This window comes from Pantherophis guttatus, chromosome 10 (genome assembly GCF_059756535.1).
Source record: "Pantherophis guttatus breed Tessera chromosome 10, ASM5975653v1, whole genome shotgun sequence".
NCBI lineage: Eukaryota > Metazoa > Chordata > Lepidosauria > Squamata > Colubridae > Pantherophis > Pantherophis guttatus.
The window spans coordinates 24,606,630-24,623,119 of record NC_142072.1 but is presented as its reverse complement, the minus strand read 5'-3'; positions in this window follow the sequence as shown (position 1 = coordinate 24,623,119).

The window sequence follows — 16,490 nt, the reverse complement described above, 5'->3', positions numbered from 1 at the left end:
TCCAAAACAACTTGAACAGCTAAGGAGGAGCGAAAAGCAAATGGATGAAAAAAAATGGAGTTAAAAATATCAGGACATGCAGGACTCTCCAAAAATAGACACAATTTCCTCTTTGACATAGTCTCAAAACATCCCAGAGTTAAGATATTTCTCAACACTTTTTTAAAATATATATATATAACACTGATTTATAATTGTAGCCAATGGAGTAAATCTGTACTGAGAACAAAAGCTATTCAGAAGTAGGGAGATGCAGCATTCCCCCTTCACCTTAGGAAGCTAATTGTCACAGTGCGTTCTGTGAAGAAATTTAATTCAATAGTAGACCATAGACTCTGCATGCAAAACATCCCTCTGTCTGATTCTGGCAGGGCTGTTTTTAGCCTTAGCTTAGAAGCTGCCTTCTGAACAGGACATACTGAGAGGGATGGATCAGTGAATTAACCTTCATAGAAGACAATTTTACCTGGTTTGTAAAAATAGCCACCATCCAGGGGTGAAATCCAGCAGGTTCTGACAGGTTCTGGAGAACCGGTAGCGGAAATTTTGAGTAGTTCGGCTGGTCCCAGAGTGGGGTGGGAATGGAGGTTTTGCAGTATCCTTCCCCTGGAGTGGGGTGAAATGGAGATTTTGCAGTATCCTTCCCAGTGGTGAAATCCAATTTTTTTTACTACCGGTTCTGTGGGCGTGGCTTGGTGGGTGTGGTGTGGCTTGGTGATCATGGCTTGGTGGGCATAGCAGGGGAAGGATACTGCAAAATCTCCATTCCCACCCCACTCTGGGGCCACCCAGAGGTGGTATTTGCCGGTTCTCTGAACTGCTCAAAATTTCCGCTACCGGTTCTCCAGAACTTGTCAGAACCTGCTGGATTTCATAACCCCTGATCCTTCTCCTGCACGCCACCAAGCCATGCTCACCAAGACACATCATGCCCACCAAGACACGCCCACAGAACCAGTAGTAAAAAAAATTGAATTTCACCCCTGCCACCATCTATTTGGGAAGGGGCATTACTCTGCAAGAAACCATATGCATGCATACCAAGGGGCCATCATTCAAATCACGGTCGGGAAAGACTTCTGCTCAGAATAGACAGGGGGGGAATGTGCAGCTTCAGCTTGGAGAGCTGGTTCATGGTTTAAGGAGCCCGGTGCTGGCTGGAGAATTCTGGGAGTTGAAGTTCAGTTCAGTGGTGAGAACAGTAAAGTCCTGCACCTCGAGAGGAAAAATCAAATGCACAGGTATAGAATAGGCAGTAACGTGGCTCAATGGTAGCAGCTGTGAGAGGGATCTAGGTGCCTTAGTGGACCACCATGAAAGTATGAGCCAGCAGTGAGCTGCAGCTGCCAAAAGAGCCAATGCAATCCTAAACTGCATAAAGAAAGAAAGAGCATCAAAACTATGAGAAGTGATGGTACCACTTTATTCTTCACTAGTGAAGCCACACTTGGGGTACTGCATCCATTTCTGGCCACCACGATACAAAAAAAGATGCTGAGACTCTAGAAAGAGTACAGAGAAGGTCAACTAAAACGATAAGGGGTCAGCAGGCTATATCGTACAAGGAACTGTTAAGGGAACTAGGTATGTCTAGCCTAATGAAGAGAAGAATTAAGGGTGTTATAAGGCCTTATAGTAAATGTGGGACTGTCACAGAGAGGAGGGGGTTGACCAGGGTTGAAACCCAGCAGGTTCTGACAGGTTCTGGAGAACTGGCAAATACCACCTCTGGCTGGCCCCAGAGTGGGGTGGGTATGGAGATTTTGCAGTATCCTTCCCCTGCCACGCCCACCAAGCCACGTCCACCATGCCACACCAAGCCCACCAAGCCACGCCCACAGAACCAGTAGTAAAAAAAAATTGGATTTCACCACTGGGGTTGACTTATTCTCCAAAGCTCCTAAGGGTAGGACAAGAAGCAATGGATGGAAGCTCGTTAAAGAGAGATCCAACATGCAATTAGGACGAATTTTTCTGACAGTGAACAGTTGTGGGTGATCTGTACTGAAGGTTTTTAAGAAAAGATTGGACCAAGATGAGATAAGGTCTCCTGCCATGGGTAGTGGGTTGGACTAGAAGACCTTCCAAGGTACCTTCCAATCCTATGATTAGATTCTGTCCAATTGTACTAGTTAGGGAATTCTGGGAGTTAGAAGTCCACCCATCTGTCTGAGGTTGGGGGCATGGTGGTCGAGAGAGGGTCTTGGAAATTAAATATATTTTATTTTATTTTATTTTATATTGGATTTCTATACCGCCCTTCTCCCTGAGGACTCAGGGCGGTGTACAGCCAGATTAAAAAACATGCAGAACAAATATTAAAAACAATTAAAAGATATATAAATTTGGCCCAATTAAAACTCATTTACCAATTAAAAACGTTTAAAACATTTAAAAACAGTTAAAAATTTCATCTTAAGCCAGCCCGGCTTGTTTAAATAAATGGGTTTTAAGGGCGCGACGGAAGGCACTGAGGTCTTGGATTCTCCTTATCTCTGGGGGAAGCTGATTCCAGAGGGTAGGTGCCCCCACAGAGAAGGCTCTCCCCCTGGGGGTCACCAGCCTACATTGTCTGGCTGATGGCACCCCGAGGAGGCCCTCTCTGTGGGAGCGCACGGGTCGATGGGAGGTCGTTGGTAGCAGCAGGCGGTCTCGAAGATAGCTAGGCCCTATGCCATGGAGCGCTTTAAAGGTGATAACCAACACTTGAAGCGCACCCGGAAGACAACTGGGAGCCAGTGCAGCTCGCGCAGGAGCGGTGTTACATGGGAGCGCCATGCTGCTCCTGTCACTACCCGCGCTGCTGCGTTCTGGACCAGCTGGAGCCTCCGGATGCTCCTCAAGGGGAGCCCCATGTAGAGAGCGTTGCAATAGTCAAGGCGAGAGGTGACGAGGGCGTGAGTGACTGTGCACAGGGAATCCCGATCAAGAAAGGGCCGCAACTGGCGAATCAGGCGAACCTGACAAAAGGTCCCCCTGGTTACAGCCGTCAGATGTTCCTCCAAGGACAGCTGCATATCCAGGAGGACTCCCAGATTGCGAGCCCTCTCTCTGGGGGCCAAAGACTCGCCCCCAATAGTCAGTGATGGAGTCAACTGACTATATCGGGATGCCGGGAGCCACAGCCACTCAGTCTTGGAAGGGTTGAGATTGAGCCTGTTCCTCCCCATCCAGACCCGTACAGCCTCCAGGCACTGGGACATCACTTCAAGGGCATCGTTGGGGTGGCCTGGGGTGGAGATGTACAGCTGGGTGTCATCAGCGTACTGGTGGTATCTCACCCCAAAGCCACGGATGATCTCACCCAGCGGCTTCACATAAATGTTGAACAGAAGGGGCGAGAGGACCGATCCCTGTGGCACTCCACAAATGAGAGGCCTCGAGGTCGACCTCTGCCCCCCTGCCAACACAAACTGTGACCGGTCGGAGAGAAAGGAGGAGAACCACCGCAACACGGTGCCTCCCACCCCCAACTCTTCCAGCCGGTGCAGCATGATACCATGGTCGATGGTATCAAAAGCCGCTGAGAGGTCTAACAGGACCAGAACAGAGGAACAACCCCTGTCCCGAGCCCTCCAGAGATCATCAACCAACGCGACCAATGCCGTTTCTGTGCTGTGCCCAGACCTGAAACCCGACTGGAACGGATCTAGATAAGATGTTTCCTCCAGGAATTGCGGAAACTGTCGTGCGACCACACTCTCAACAACCTTCGCCATAAAGCGAAGGTTGGAGACAGGACGATAGTTGGCCAATATTGCCGGATCCAGGGACGGCTTCTTGAGGAGAGGCCTCACCACCGCCTCTTTCAAGGCGGTGGGGAAGTAACCCTCACTCAACGAAGCGTTGATAACACCCTGGAGCCAGCCTCGTGTAACCTCCCGGGAAGCCAGTACCAACCAGGAGGGACACGGGTCCAGTAAACATGTGGCCGCACTAAGTCTCCCCAAAATCCTGTCCACATCATCAGGAGTCACAGCATCAAACTCCTCCCAGATAACATTCTCAAGACTATTCCTCGTCACCCTGCCCTGATCTACCCAGTCAGAGTCCAAATCCCCCCGGATCTGGGCGATTTTGTCATACAGGTATTGTCCGAAATCCTCCGCCCTGCCTTCTAAGGGATCCTCCCGCACTCCCGGATGGAGCAGGGCGCGGGTCACCCTAAACAGGGCGGCCGGACGATTCCCTGATGACGCAATAGAGGCGGAAAAGTAGTTAGACTTTGCCGTCTCTATCGCCACTAGGTAGGCCTTAATATGCGACCTTACCTGTGTTCGATCAGATTCAGCGAGACTGGCCCTCCAACCGCTCTCCAGGCATCTTTTCCGGTGCTTCATTTCCCTCAGCTCCTCAGTAAACCAAGGAGCCGCACGGGATCGGCATCGGGTCAGAGGCCGCAAAGGCACAACTCGGTCCAAGGCCCCACCAGCCGCCCGATCCCAGGCGGCTACCAGGTCCTCGGCCGAGTCATGTGCTAGATCCTCAGGAAATGGCCCAAGCTCCGTCTGGAACCTATCAGGATCCATCAGGCGCCTGGGGCGGATCCATCTAATTGGATCCGCCTCCCTGCGGCGAGGGGTCGCGGTTCGAAGATCTAGGCGAAGGAGTGAGTGGTCAGACCATGACAAGGGTTCCATGTCTATATCCCCTAACAAGACCACTCAACCACTGGCCAGAGACAAAAATCAGATCCAGAGTGTGACCTCCCCTGTGAGTAGGGCCATGAACTAACTGGGTCAGGTCCATGGCCGTCATGGAAGCCATGAACTCCCGAGCCACCTCAGACGTTTCACCGATGGATGGCAAGTTGAAATCACCCATGACTAAAAGCCTGGGTGTATCTACTGCCACCGTGGCTATCACGTCGAGTAGCTCAGGTAGGGCTGTTGCCACGCGGCAGGGAGCCAGGTACGTAAGCAACAAGCCCATCTGAACCCCACGGCCCCACCTCACAAGGAGGGACTCACATCCGGCTATCTGAGGCACAGTGGTCTCCCTCGGACCCAGATCCTCGTTAATAATAACCGCCACCCCCCCGCCCCTCCCCTGAGCCCTCGGCTGATGGAATGCTCTGAAGCCTGGTGGGCACATTTCAACCAGAGGGACGCCACCCTCCGGGCCCAACCAGGTCTCCGTAATACCCGCCAGGTCCGCTCCTCCCTCTTGTATAAGATCGTGAATGAGGGGGGCCTTATTGACCACGGACCTGGCATTGCACAGCATCAGCCGAAGGCCCAGCTCCTGAGTATCTAAGCCACCTAGTATCCGAGCAGAGCCTTGGGGACCGGGGCAAGCAATTGCTCTCAGACAGCAAGTGTGAGCCCCCAGCACCTGATGTGGTCCCCTGCTCCCGCCATATCTGCCCCTCCCATTCACCGTGCCGATGGTACAGCCCTCATAGATATCGTCCCCCATCCCTTTCCCAATCCCTCGTCCGGTGCCCCCCGGATCGTTACCCTGTGCCGGCACGGCTCTGACCCTGGTGGATTTCCCCCCCAATCCGCCATAGTCGTCTTCCCAATATCTTTAAAAGAATAATTACAACCCCTCCCCCAGAACCCCTTAAAATCTTTAAAAATTTCCCTAAAAAGCCCCATAAATTCTTCCTTGCTCCATGCCATCTCTCCGGACTCCGAAGTCCGTCATCGAGATAGGCCCTCAATAATGTGGGGGGCCAAATCTGCGAGAGGGGAGAATCTCGCAGGGCGAGGAGTTCCGACACCGAATACATATAGCTATCAGGGGAAACAGTCCAAGGGTGGGGGACCACTGATGTTATAAGCGTAGGGAAAATTCCAGTCCATGGTCAGGCTGCCAAGCTCCACTGTCCTCTCACGACAGTGGCTAAGGAGGTGCATATCATTCGACCCCGAAAGTTTCCAGGGTGGCCGTCTCTCACCAGGCCAATCCATGGAGACTTTGATAGAAAGCTCAAGGGTGAGGATAGCCATATTCCGCCTCCTCGGCCCCATGTCCATAGAACCAGTATCCCTCCTGGGATTAGCAGCATCAGGGAATCCAATATCCAGCTCAAAGGAGGTTTAAGTTCGTAAATGTTCGTCAGAGAAGTTCTACATGGTAGGGAATCCAGACAGGCCAGATGGAAATGGGAAAAAATTAGGAGTAGTTCAGCAGGCCAAGATGGATGGGAAGTTATGATCGTAGTAGGCCAATAGGCCAACACTCAGTCTGAAGGAAGGAGGGGGGGGATTCAAACCGCATAAGTTTGTAGTCATTTTCCAGCCCCAATAACCCTCAACCTTCCATTCTAGAGGGTAAAGCTCCCCAATTTCGTCCCCCCCCATTCAGCTCACCCTGGGGGGGGGTCTCTGGGTCTCCCTGGGGGTAACCCTTCCCTCAAGGGTCATATACTCTCCAGTCACCCCAAAATCAGACCTAAAACCGCTGCTGAAGAGTCCTGGGCTGTCTGTTTGGAAGTCTTTAGGCCCTTGGGAGCCACCCCAACCTTAGGCGCCCCCGTCACGACCACCGCCGCGGCCTCCGCAGTCCCCATCGCCATCGTCGCCATCGGCCCCCCCACGGACGTCCCCAGCCGCCCCCTGCCTCCAAAGATCCACCTCGAGGCATCCAGGGACGTGGGAACCTCCGTAGGGGCCTCACAACGCCGACGTCATCCAGGAGCTGCCGCCGCTGCCGCCATGACCGCCCGCGACCGCCGCTGCCGGTGCCGCTTCCCTGCAGGCCGCAGACCGCCGTCACCCACCGCCGTACTGACGTCATCCCCCTCAGCGCTGGGATGGTCCGGGGAGCCGACAAAGCTTCCAACGGGCTCCTCAGATGCTGTTTCGTCCGGGCGGGGGGTCATAGATGTTCGAAATGACCCCCCTGAGCCCCCCCAAGCTGAGGCATCGCCCCCAAGAAGCCGAGACTCAGCGCCGGAGCGCCATCTTGGGGCATGCGCAGAAGCTTCAGCTGATATGTTTTAGGCCAAGTCATACCATTGCTCCATACTGGTCAGCATTATTAACACATTATTAACAAGGAACCAGATGTCTTTCAGATATACTGGGACTGCAATTCCCAGAAACTTTATGCTGCCTGGGAAAGTCTGGGGAATTGAAGCCCACACCTCTTGAAGTTGACAATATTGTGAAACATGGATCAAAGCAATGGAATTTTGCCTTTGCATGGTGTCTGTAATCCATTGGTTTTCTTGGGATTGACCCAAGAAAGTCAGTCCAAATCCAAAGTGAGAACAGTCTGAGAAAGCATTAACTGCTCTAAACTCTAATGTACTTTAATTGTACTGTTTCATGTTGTATGCATGCCAACATCAAGCCCATTTTCACTCAACTAATTCGGCAGTGGAATGGGCTTAATTAAACGGTGGTGCAAACACAGCCATTGCACCTTAAGACACTCTGGTTAATGACTTCATGCAAGATGTTGAAGACATTGAATGCAACAAGCCATGCCTTACACAGTGATGTCCTCTTTGTTCTGCAATTCTGATTGCCCAAAGTGGCATCCCTGAGGATCGTGTTCTGCAACTTCCCCATTTCCCAGATCAAAGGGCACTTTGGTATACTACCCAGCTCTAGTTTCCAGCTGTTCATGTACAGCACTGACTATAATCATGTCTTTGCTGCATCAGCTGCACTCAGCGATGTCCTTCTGGGCTTGTGGAACACATTACACCACTCAGCATGAGGTGAAATTCTGCTAAAGCTGCAGAAGTTTGTAGTAGGGGGGTAGGGAGAATAGAATCCCATCCACTGTGGTGCATTATAGCTGAAATTCTTTTTGTGGTGGCCACTGAAGAGCCGTCAGAAAAGGGGGACACAGAGCCAGTTGGTGAAAATGAAGCCTGGGATATCATAAAAATCAGAGAATCAGTGAACTACAGAGTGGAAGTGAACGCAAGGAACCTCCAGACCTGCTCTGTTTCAGCAACTTTAGAAGAGGTGGATTTCAACTCCCAGAATTCCACAGCCAGTGAATAGAATAGAATAGAATAGAATAGAATAGAATAGAATAGAATAGAATAGAATAGAATAGAATAGAATAGAATAGAATAGAATAGAATTCTTTATTGGCCAAGTGCGACTGGACACACAAGGAATTTGTCTTGGTACATAAGCTCTCAGTGTACATAAAAGAGAAGATACATACGTCAAGAATCATAAGGTGCAAAACTTAATCATAGTCATAGGGAAACAGTAAATATAGATCTTAAGGATACTAGCAACAAGATTACAGTTATACAGTCATAAGTGGGAGGAGATGGGTGATAGGAACAATGAGAAGATTAATAGTAATGCGGACTTAGTAAATAGTTTGACAGTGTTGAGGGAATTATTTATTTAGCAGAGTGATGGCGTTTGGGAAAAAACTGTTCTTGTGTCTAGTTGTTCATTTGAGCTTGGTCATTTGTGCTTTTAGTGAAATTGATTTGTTCTACACTCCATTTGTTTGCTGCCCTGGCCATCCATGGTATTCTCAGAAGTCTTCCCCAAGATCGGTGTTCAAAACACTTTCTAATGTGCTTCATCAAAGTCCAGTTTTCACTTCTATAGAAACAAAGAGAAACGTACCCTGCAAAGCAGGGGTGGGTTCTAAATTTTTTTACTACCGGTTCTGTGGGCGTGGCTTATTTTGTGGGTGTGGCTTGGAGGTCATGTGACTAGGTGGGCGTGGCTAGCTGGTCAGAGTCATTTCTGGAAGGTCCTCGCATTTACGACCAGTCCTTGCACTTATGATCCGACTCATTTGTTTGCTTTTAACACTGATCAGCTGTAGGGCGGCCCTTTGAAGCCCCGCAGCAAGAGTTTAAACAATTTTTTTCCCTCTAGTCATCAGCTGGGACTCAGGAGGCAGCAATAGATTGGGGGTGGGGCCAAATAAAAGGTAAGAATAACATGGGTGGGGGGGGGTGGGAGGGCGGGGGGGAGAACCGGTTCGGTGACGTCATATCGTCACCGCTACCGGCTCGGCCGAACCAGACTGAACCGGGAGGAACCCACCACTGCTGCAAAGTTCTGATCTTTGTACAAGGAATCCTCAGGTTTCAACCATAACTAAGTCAGGCAATTAAGGTCATAAGCTGGTCACTATGTAATTGGACTCAGTTTGACAACTTTTTTCATGGCAGTCACTAAGCAAATGCGATGGACATTAAGCAAACCTAATGATTTGCATGGGCTGTTTTTTTTCTGAAACAGGAAGTAAAGGTTGGCAAAACCATCATAAATCACAGCCTGGAGTGTTTGCTAAAAACTGGAAAAATGAGAAAATACCAAAGCAAGATGAAGTTATTAAGACAATCATGGAATGTGCTGAAATGAGCAAATTGACATTTGAAATTAGAGAACAAGAAGATCAACAATACTATAAGATATGGGATTTATTTTATCAATGGCTAGATAATAAAACATGGAAATGAAATAGGGATGAGACTATTATAAGAACGATGGAAAGATGCAAAATATAATACAAAGTTACATGACTATAAATGTTACAATAAAAATACTTGAAAATATTTTTTATGGAAAGAGGGGAAAGCCAAAAGTTGAATGACTAATGAGGATTATATTATAAAGATACTTATTAGATTGGTAATATGGAAAATTAGATAATTAGTAGTAATGAATAAGGTGAGGAAGCAAAAAAGATTTGTAACCGACTGACACACTGTTTGCAATTGTATGGATGATAGATTTATGTTTTATGTTTTGTTTTAAAAAAAATTAAAAAAATTCAAAAAATAAAATAAAATAGATCACAGCCTGGTGATCAAGACACTGCAAACAGTTGTAAATGTGGGCTGGTTGTCGAGTGCCCAAAATGTGGTTATGTGCCCAACAGGCGGGTGAGGTCAGAATTTTTCTGGGTCATAAGTAGCTTTTTGAGGGTCTGTCATAACTTTGAACAGTCGCTAGGCAGCTGTCATAAGTGAAGGACAACCGATAGGCATAGACATTAGAATATCTTTTTCAAGGCCTTCATTGTTGTGCTACCAAGTGCTCATTTGTGGCGTAATTCTTGTCTGCCAGTTTCTTTGTTAGTGGTTGGTCCTAAAAAGCAGAAGCTCTTCCCCACTTCAATATCATCATCATTACAAAGATATTTAAAGTTGGTTGTTAAACCCATTGCCATTAGCTTGGTACAAATGTTCCAAAGAGCTATAAATCAAAATATATGGCATAAGCTGTAGTAACCTTAGTAACAATAAAGTGAAAAATCTCAACGACTTGCTCTGCCTACCGTCTATTAGAGATCTGGAAAAGGACCAGAAACTGTTGACAAAGATAAAAGATCTAATATAACGAGTTCTTCCTGAATCAAACAAGCAGACCATTAAATGTACCTGAGAGGACTGGAGTTTAACTAGAGGAGTTAAGTGGAAAAACAACAACAACATCCTAATGTTTTTCAGTGTGGAGGTCTGAAAAGGCACCAAGTGGAGAAAGATGGAGAACCTGCAGAATTCATGGACCTTAAATGAAGGAGGGAGGGTTATGGGAGCGACGTGGTGTTCCCATGTAACATCTCTCCTGCGCGAGCTGCACTGGCTCCCAGTGGTCTTCTGCGTGCGCTTCAAGGTCTTGGTTATCACTTTTAGAGCGCTCCATGGCTTAGGACCTGAGTACTTACGAGACCGCCTTCTGCCACCAGTAGCCTCTCACCGGCCAGTACGCTCCCATAGAGAGGGGCTCCTCAGGGTGCTGTCGGTCAAACAGTGTTGACTGGTGGCCCCCAGGGGGAGAGCCTTCTCTGTGGGGGCACCTGCCATTTGGAACGAGCTCCCCCCGGAGATACGGAGGATCCCGGATTTATGCACTTTCCGCCGTGCCCTCAAGACCTTTGTCAGCACTTCAACCTGCATTTACTCTAGTGCTGACATAAGAAGGAGAAGCGAAGGCGTCTGGAAAGGGACGGCTGACTTTTCACCTACTTATTTTCCCTGGAGATAATGTTTCCGAGGAGATGAGATGGGAGGGGGGAATTCCTTTGAGTTGGAGTAGATTAGGGATAGAATGACTTGGAAGATGGCCAATGAGTGCAGGGGAGTGGGGACTGGAAAGGGAGGGTGTTGGGGCTGGACGTCAGTATTGGCTTCGTATGGAGTCATGTTAGGATGTCGTGCTCAATAAAAAGGAGTTTTTTCTGCAAAGATTCTGTTTGAAATGGATTTTATTCGAGACGACCATGAAACTTGACAGCTTTTTATTTCAACAGGCTGGCCTGGCCTAACTTCCTTTTAATTGTTATTTTAAATTTGTTTTAAAACAATGGGGGTATTTTAATTTGTTTGGGCCAAATTATTTAGTGTGTTTTTACATTGTTTTTTAAATTTTGTATTATGTGTGTTTTATCTTTTGGCTGTTCACTGCCCTGAGTCCTTCGGGAGTAGGGCAATATATAAATCCAAAGTAAAGTAAAGTAAAGAAAGAGAGCCCCTGGTGTTAAGAAAGACAGCTTTAAAAATTATCAGGGAGGTAGAGACTTCAAGGAGCACCAAAGTCTCCACAAAAGGAAGCAGGAAATTATACCAACTGCCCACATGGTCTGAATCTCAGGTAACATTTTCCTGGGTCTCACAAGGGACGTCAGAGAAGGAAGCACCTGACGTTTCCATGGAAGCCACGCTTTTTTCATCTTCAGATGTGTCACGCTGACAAGCTCGCAGCTTCCACGCAGAAGATATGGAAGAGCAGGTATCTTGGGCCGACAGTTAACTTGACCTGAGATGTCTCCCCTGCATTTGAGATGAGGTTAAGAGTGATCTGGAGAGATGAGAGACTCAGCAGCCTTCAAGCTGCCGAATGTTCTTTATATATCAAATGATGGTTAAAAGGCTTGCTGTCTATAAACTACTTCTAGCAGTCATTTGGATGTGCAGTGATTCATCTCTGAAACGGGAAATGTACTTCTGCTCCCTACACCCACACTAGGCTGAAAGTATTGTCCGTGCTTCAGGTCCAACAAGCTGCATGTCCCATTTTGTAGTTGGAAGACTGAACTTTTTTATTTATTTATTTAATGGACCAATTTTTCATTATCTTGTGGGTTTCAGACCGCATAAGATCAAGTTTCAAAGTTTTTCCATGAGTTGTCTTAGCAAAAGCAAATCATCTTAGCAAAAGTAAATTGATCTCTGCAGCTCTTAACATCAGCTAAAGCTGATCTTTTTGTCCTTCACTCCATTTAATCTTTTCCATGTGTTTGAGCAGAACTTCTGACTCCAGAGGTTTAAAACTCATTGGTGGAGACACTGTACATTCTACCATTTCATTTCTTTTTTTTCCCTTCTTTAACTAACATGTTCTGCTCTTCAAGCAAAAGGGTTTATGAACTCTCCATAGCAATTTTCAGCACAGATAAACAACAGGAACAGTGGTGGGTTGTTCCCAGTTCTGTGTTCTGCCCCAACTATGGACCCCAAAGAACGCAGCACACACAAAATCTATACAAAGCTTATTTTACTCAAATAACTCAGTCTTTTTCAAACAAAGGCTGTTAATAAACTTTCTTAACAGCCTACAAGAATTCTAAGATAAGGTAATCACAGTCTTGCTAGGGTTGGCAGAAAGCCCAGAAGCAATTTTGCAGAGAATCCAGACGCGAAGGAGAGTGAACTGAAGTTGTTCCCTACAGCTTGCTGCAATCGGCGTCTCTCCTTAAATAGGCTAAAGGAGTGGCCAATTAGCACCAAGCCTTACTCTCAAGGAGACCTCCTCCTGAGGAGCCACTCCTGCCTTTTGGCCACTCTGCGCACCCGTGCATTGAGAAGAGACTCCTCCTCTTCATCCTCTTCACTTAAGGGAGCTTCTGGAAGTACTGAAGGCCCTGGATGAATCCCCGCCTCTAGCACCACATCTTCTCCAGCCTCCTCACTGTCCGACTTGAGCACCAGCTGCACAGGCTGCTGGCACAGCACCACACCAGCCTCCTCGTTGTCAGAATCAGCTACAATCTGCACAGGCCGCTGATGGGCCACAACATTCTGTCCGGTTCTTGCAAACTGGTAATAAAAGTGGTGGGACGCTCCACCCACCTGCCCGGACGTCATAATGAATGATCTGTGCATGCGCAGAAGGGCACATGTGCACTCCCATTGCAAACCGTTAGTAAAGGTAAGTAGAACCCACCCCTGAACAGGAAAGAAAAAAAGGATGGGAGAGAGAGAGCGCGCAATCACAAATACTAGGCCTTAATGTTATAAAAATATTCCTATCATCAGCTTGAATGGGTAGAGAATGGGAAGGAAAGGCATGATTTTCTTTTTCTTTTTTTTTGAAAAGCTTTTTCAGTTTTATTTCTTATAAACATAATATAAAATGTACATTTTCTTATACATAATTAATCATACACATACATGTTTTCCTTAAAGAAAGCATTAAAATAAGGCATTTAATTACATTCGGAGTTGCTGTTCTACCCTTTCCTCCCTCATTTCGCAACAAACCTTCTTCTCCTCCTTTCTTTCCCTCCCCTCCCTCCCTCCCCTCCTCTCCTACTTCTCCTTCCTTTCCCCCACTCCTCTCTTCTTTTCCCCCTTCTCACCTTCTCTCCTTCTCCTGTCCCCTAGAAAGGCATGATTTTCAAACAGCCACTCAACCAACCCAGTTAAGTTACTTTCCTACTAGAGATTCCAGGTTTAAAACTCTAATAATCATCTGGAGCAGTCTTATCTTAGCAGGTGTAAGGAATGTGGACTTCAACAACCAGAATTCCCCAGCCAATCATGCTGGCTGGGGTAAATCTCAGAATTGAAGTTCACACATCTTAAAGCAGAATGAACAGTTGCAGGAACTGAGTATGTCTAATCTAATGAAGAGAAGGACTCAGGTGCAGGGGTGAAATGCTCCCGGTTCGGACCGGATCACCCGATCCGGTAGCGATGGAGGCGGGTGGTTCGGAGAACCGGTAGCAAAAATCCCCGCCCCCCCCATGCCCAGCTGAGCCGCACGATCATCAGAGGCTTTCTTTTTACTTTTAAAAGCATTTTTTCTATAACTTCGGCCGAAAAAATGCTTTTAAAAGTAAAAAAAAAAAGCCTCTGATGATCGTGCGACTCGTCAAAGGCATTTAAAAGAAAAAAAGGGTTTTTTTTCTTTTAAATGCTCTAACGATGCCAGCTGAGTTCCCTGATCAGCAGAGGCTTTTTAAAGCCTCTGCCGATCAGGGAACTCAGCTTAGATCATCAGAGCCTTTTGAAAGCATTTTTTTTACAACCTCTTAGCCGAATGGTAATATTGGTATTATTACCAATTATTATAATTGGTATTAAAATTGTATTATTATTATTATTATTATTATTATTATTATTATTATTATTATTATTATCATCATCATCATTATTTATTTATTTATTTATTTAATTTGTATACCGCCTTTCTCCAACAGGACTCAGGACGGTGAACAGCCACGGTAAAAACACAATATATAAAATTTAAAAACAATTTAAAAAACATTAAATAATTTTGGCCATCAATTTAAAATAACCCAATTAAAACCAATTATAAATTTAAAACCGTAAGGTTGGGGTCAAGCCAGCCCAGCTAGATGGAATAGATGTGTTTTCAGGGCTTTTAAAAGTAAAAAAAAAATAAAAATGGCCATGCCCACATTACACCCCCCCCCCCACCAAGCCACACCCACAGAACCGGTAATAACAAATTTTAGATTTCACCCCTGCTTGGGTGCCATGATAGCAGTCCTCCCGTATTTGAGGGGCTGTCACAGAGAAAGGGGGGTCAACCTCCAAAGCACCTCAGGGCAAGACAAGAAGTAACAGATGGAAGCTTATCAAGAGGGTGATCCAAGCTAGAATTAAGGAGGGATTTGATGACAGTGATAACAATTAATCAGTGGAACAACTTATCTCCAGAAGTTGTGGGTGCTCCATCATTGGAGGCTTTTAAGAAGAGGCTGGACAGCCATTTGTCTGGAATGGTAGGGTCTCCTGCTTAAGCAGAGGATTGGACTAGAAGATCTCCAGGGTCCCTTCTGACTCTGTTCTTCTGTATTTGGGGGGATTCTGGGAATGGAAGTCCACACATCTTGAAAGTTTCTAAGATTAAGAAACACTGACCTAGAAGCATTTGTGCAGATGATGGGAAAGAAACATTTGAGTTGAACCATAGATGGATGCATTTGCTTACAGTTTCCAGATGCTGTTGCCATTAAGATCATCTCAGATCCATTTGCATAATGATAAGCATATCATTCTATTATGATGACGTGTAAATAAAAAAACTGAGATGTAAAGACTAGTTAAAAGACCACTCGTTGGAATGAGAAATAGAGTCATTGGAGGAACACCCAGGTATAATATTTAAGGCATCCAGAGTATTAATTTCTGGAACTTAGAAGACCTGCCAAGGATCGCAGGAGTCCTTGTCTTCAAACCCCTGAAGGCTGCAAAATGATGCTGAAAACCTGGCCTGTTATCTTATTAGCAAACTATTACAGGCTTTTGCAAGGGATCCATGAATGACCTTCATCCAGAGGTACTTCATCTTCAATACTCCATTTGTGCGGGAGACTTCCGGTTGACGTCATGGCACCCTCCACGACATGGCGGGTCTCCACATTCACTGTGCTGACTTTTCCCTGTTTGTGGGCTCCGAGAGGAGCCAAAGCCACCCTGTAGGGGATGGTGAAGCAAAGAGGGGCACCCTGTGAGGTCGAGGAGAATCCCAGCTCTCCTGCTGACCTGGGGTTTCTTTTCCCTCTCAGCCACAGCAAGAAGAAAAGGCAGCTAAAGATAGCTGCTACAAAGCTGGGACAACCAATGAACATCTAAGAATGGTGCTGAAGCAAAGTAGGTGAATAGTGAATAGTGACTGGAACTGGGGGAGAGGATTTCCTTTTGCTTTAAAATAAACCCCAAGAAACAATTTAGAACTATTTGCTCATAATTATCTGTTTAAGCAGCATCTGAGCATTCTGAGAAACTACCAGAAGTGAGGGACATGGAAGAGAAAAATAACAAACTTTGAAATGTACAGAAAATTGGACTCTCAGATTGGGAAGATGTGGTACTGGGAAGGCATTTTAAAATGCTGGAATCCTTTACTTAGAAAATTTATTATGCTTTTATAAATTGTTTTACAACTAAAAGATCGCTAGATTAGTGGCAATACTGAAATTTAAGCTGAGAATGCCACCTGCTGACGAAAGGAAAAATTACATGAAGGACTGTTAAAATAAGAATACTTTTAACTACCCTATGACTACTGGAGATCCAAATACAAAAATAAGGAAGTTTTCTTAACTAAAGGGACCCCTGAATGTTCTGCTAGGAAGATTGAACCCGTAAAGGGGATGTAAAGAGGCTCTGGATAACTTTTGGGATTATCTAAATGGAACTGACTGTTTATGTGTGGGATATAAAGAACTGGGACCAGTACACTCCCTGAAGGGCAACTTAAGGGCTGGATTGTTGGACAAAAGTTGAATTTAAAAAAACAAAAACAAGACTTTGTTTTTATGAGGCAGAAATGGGTGGAATTTCAAAG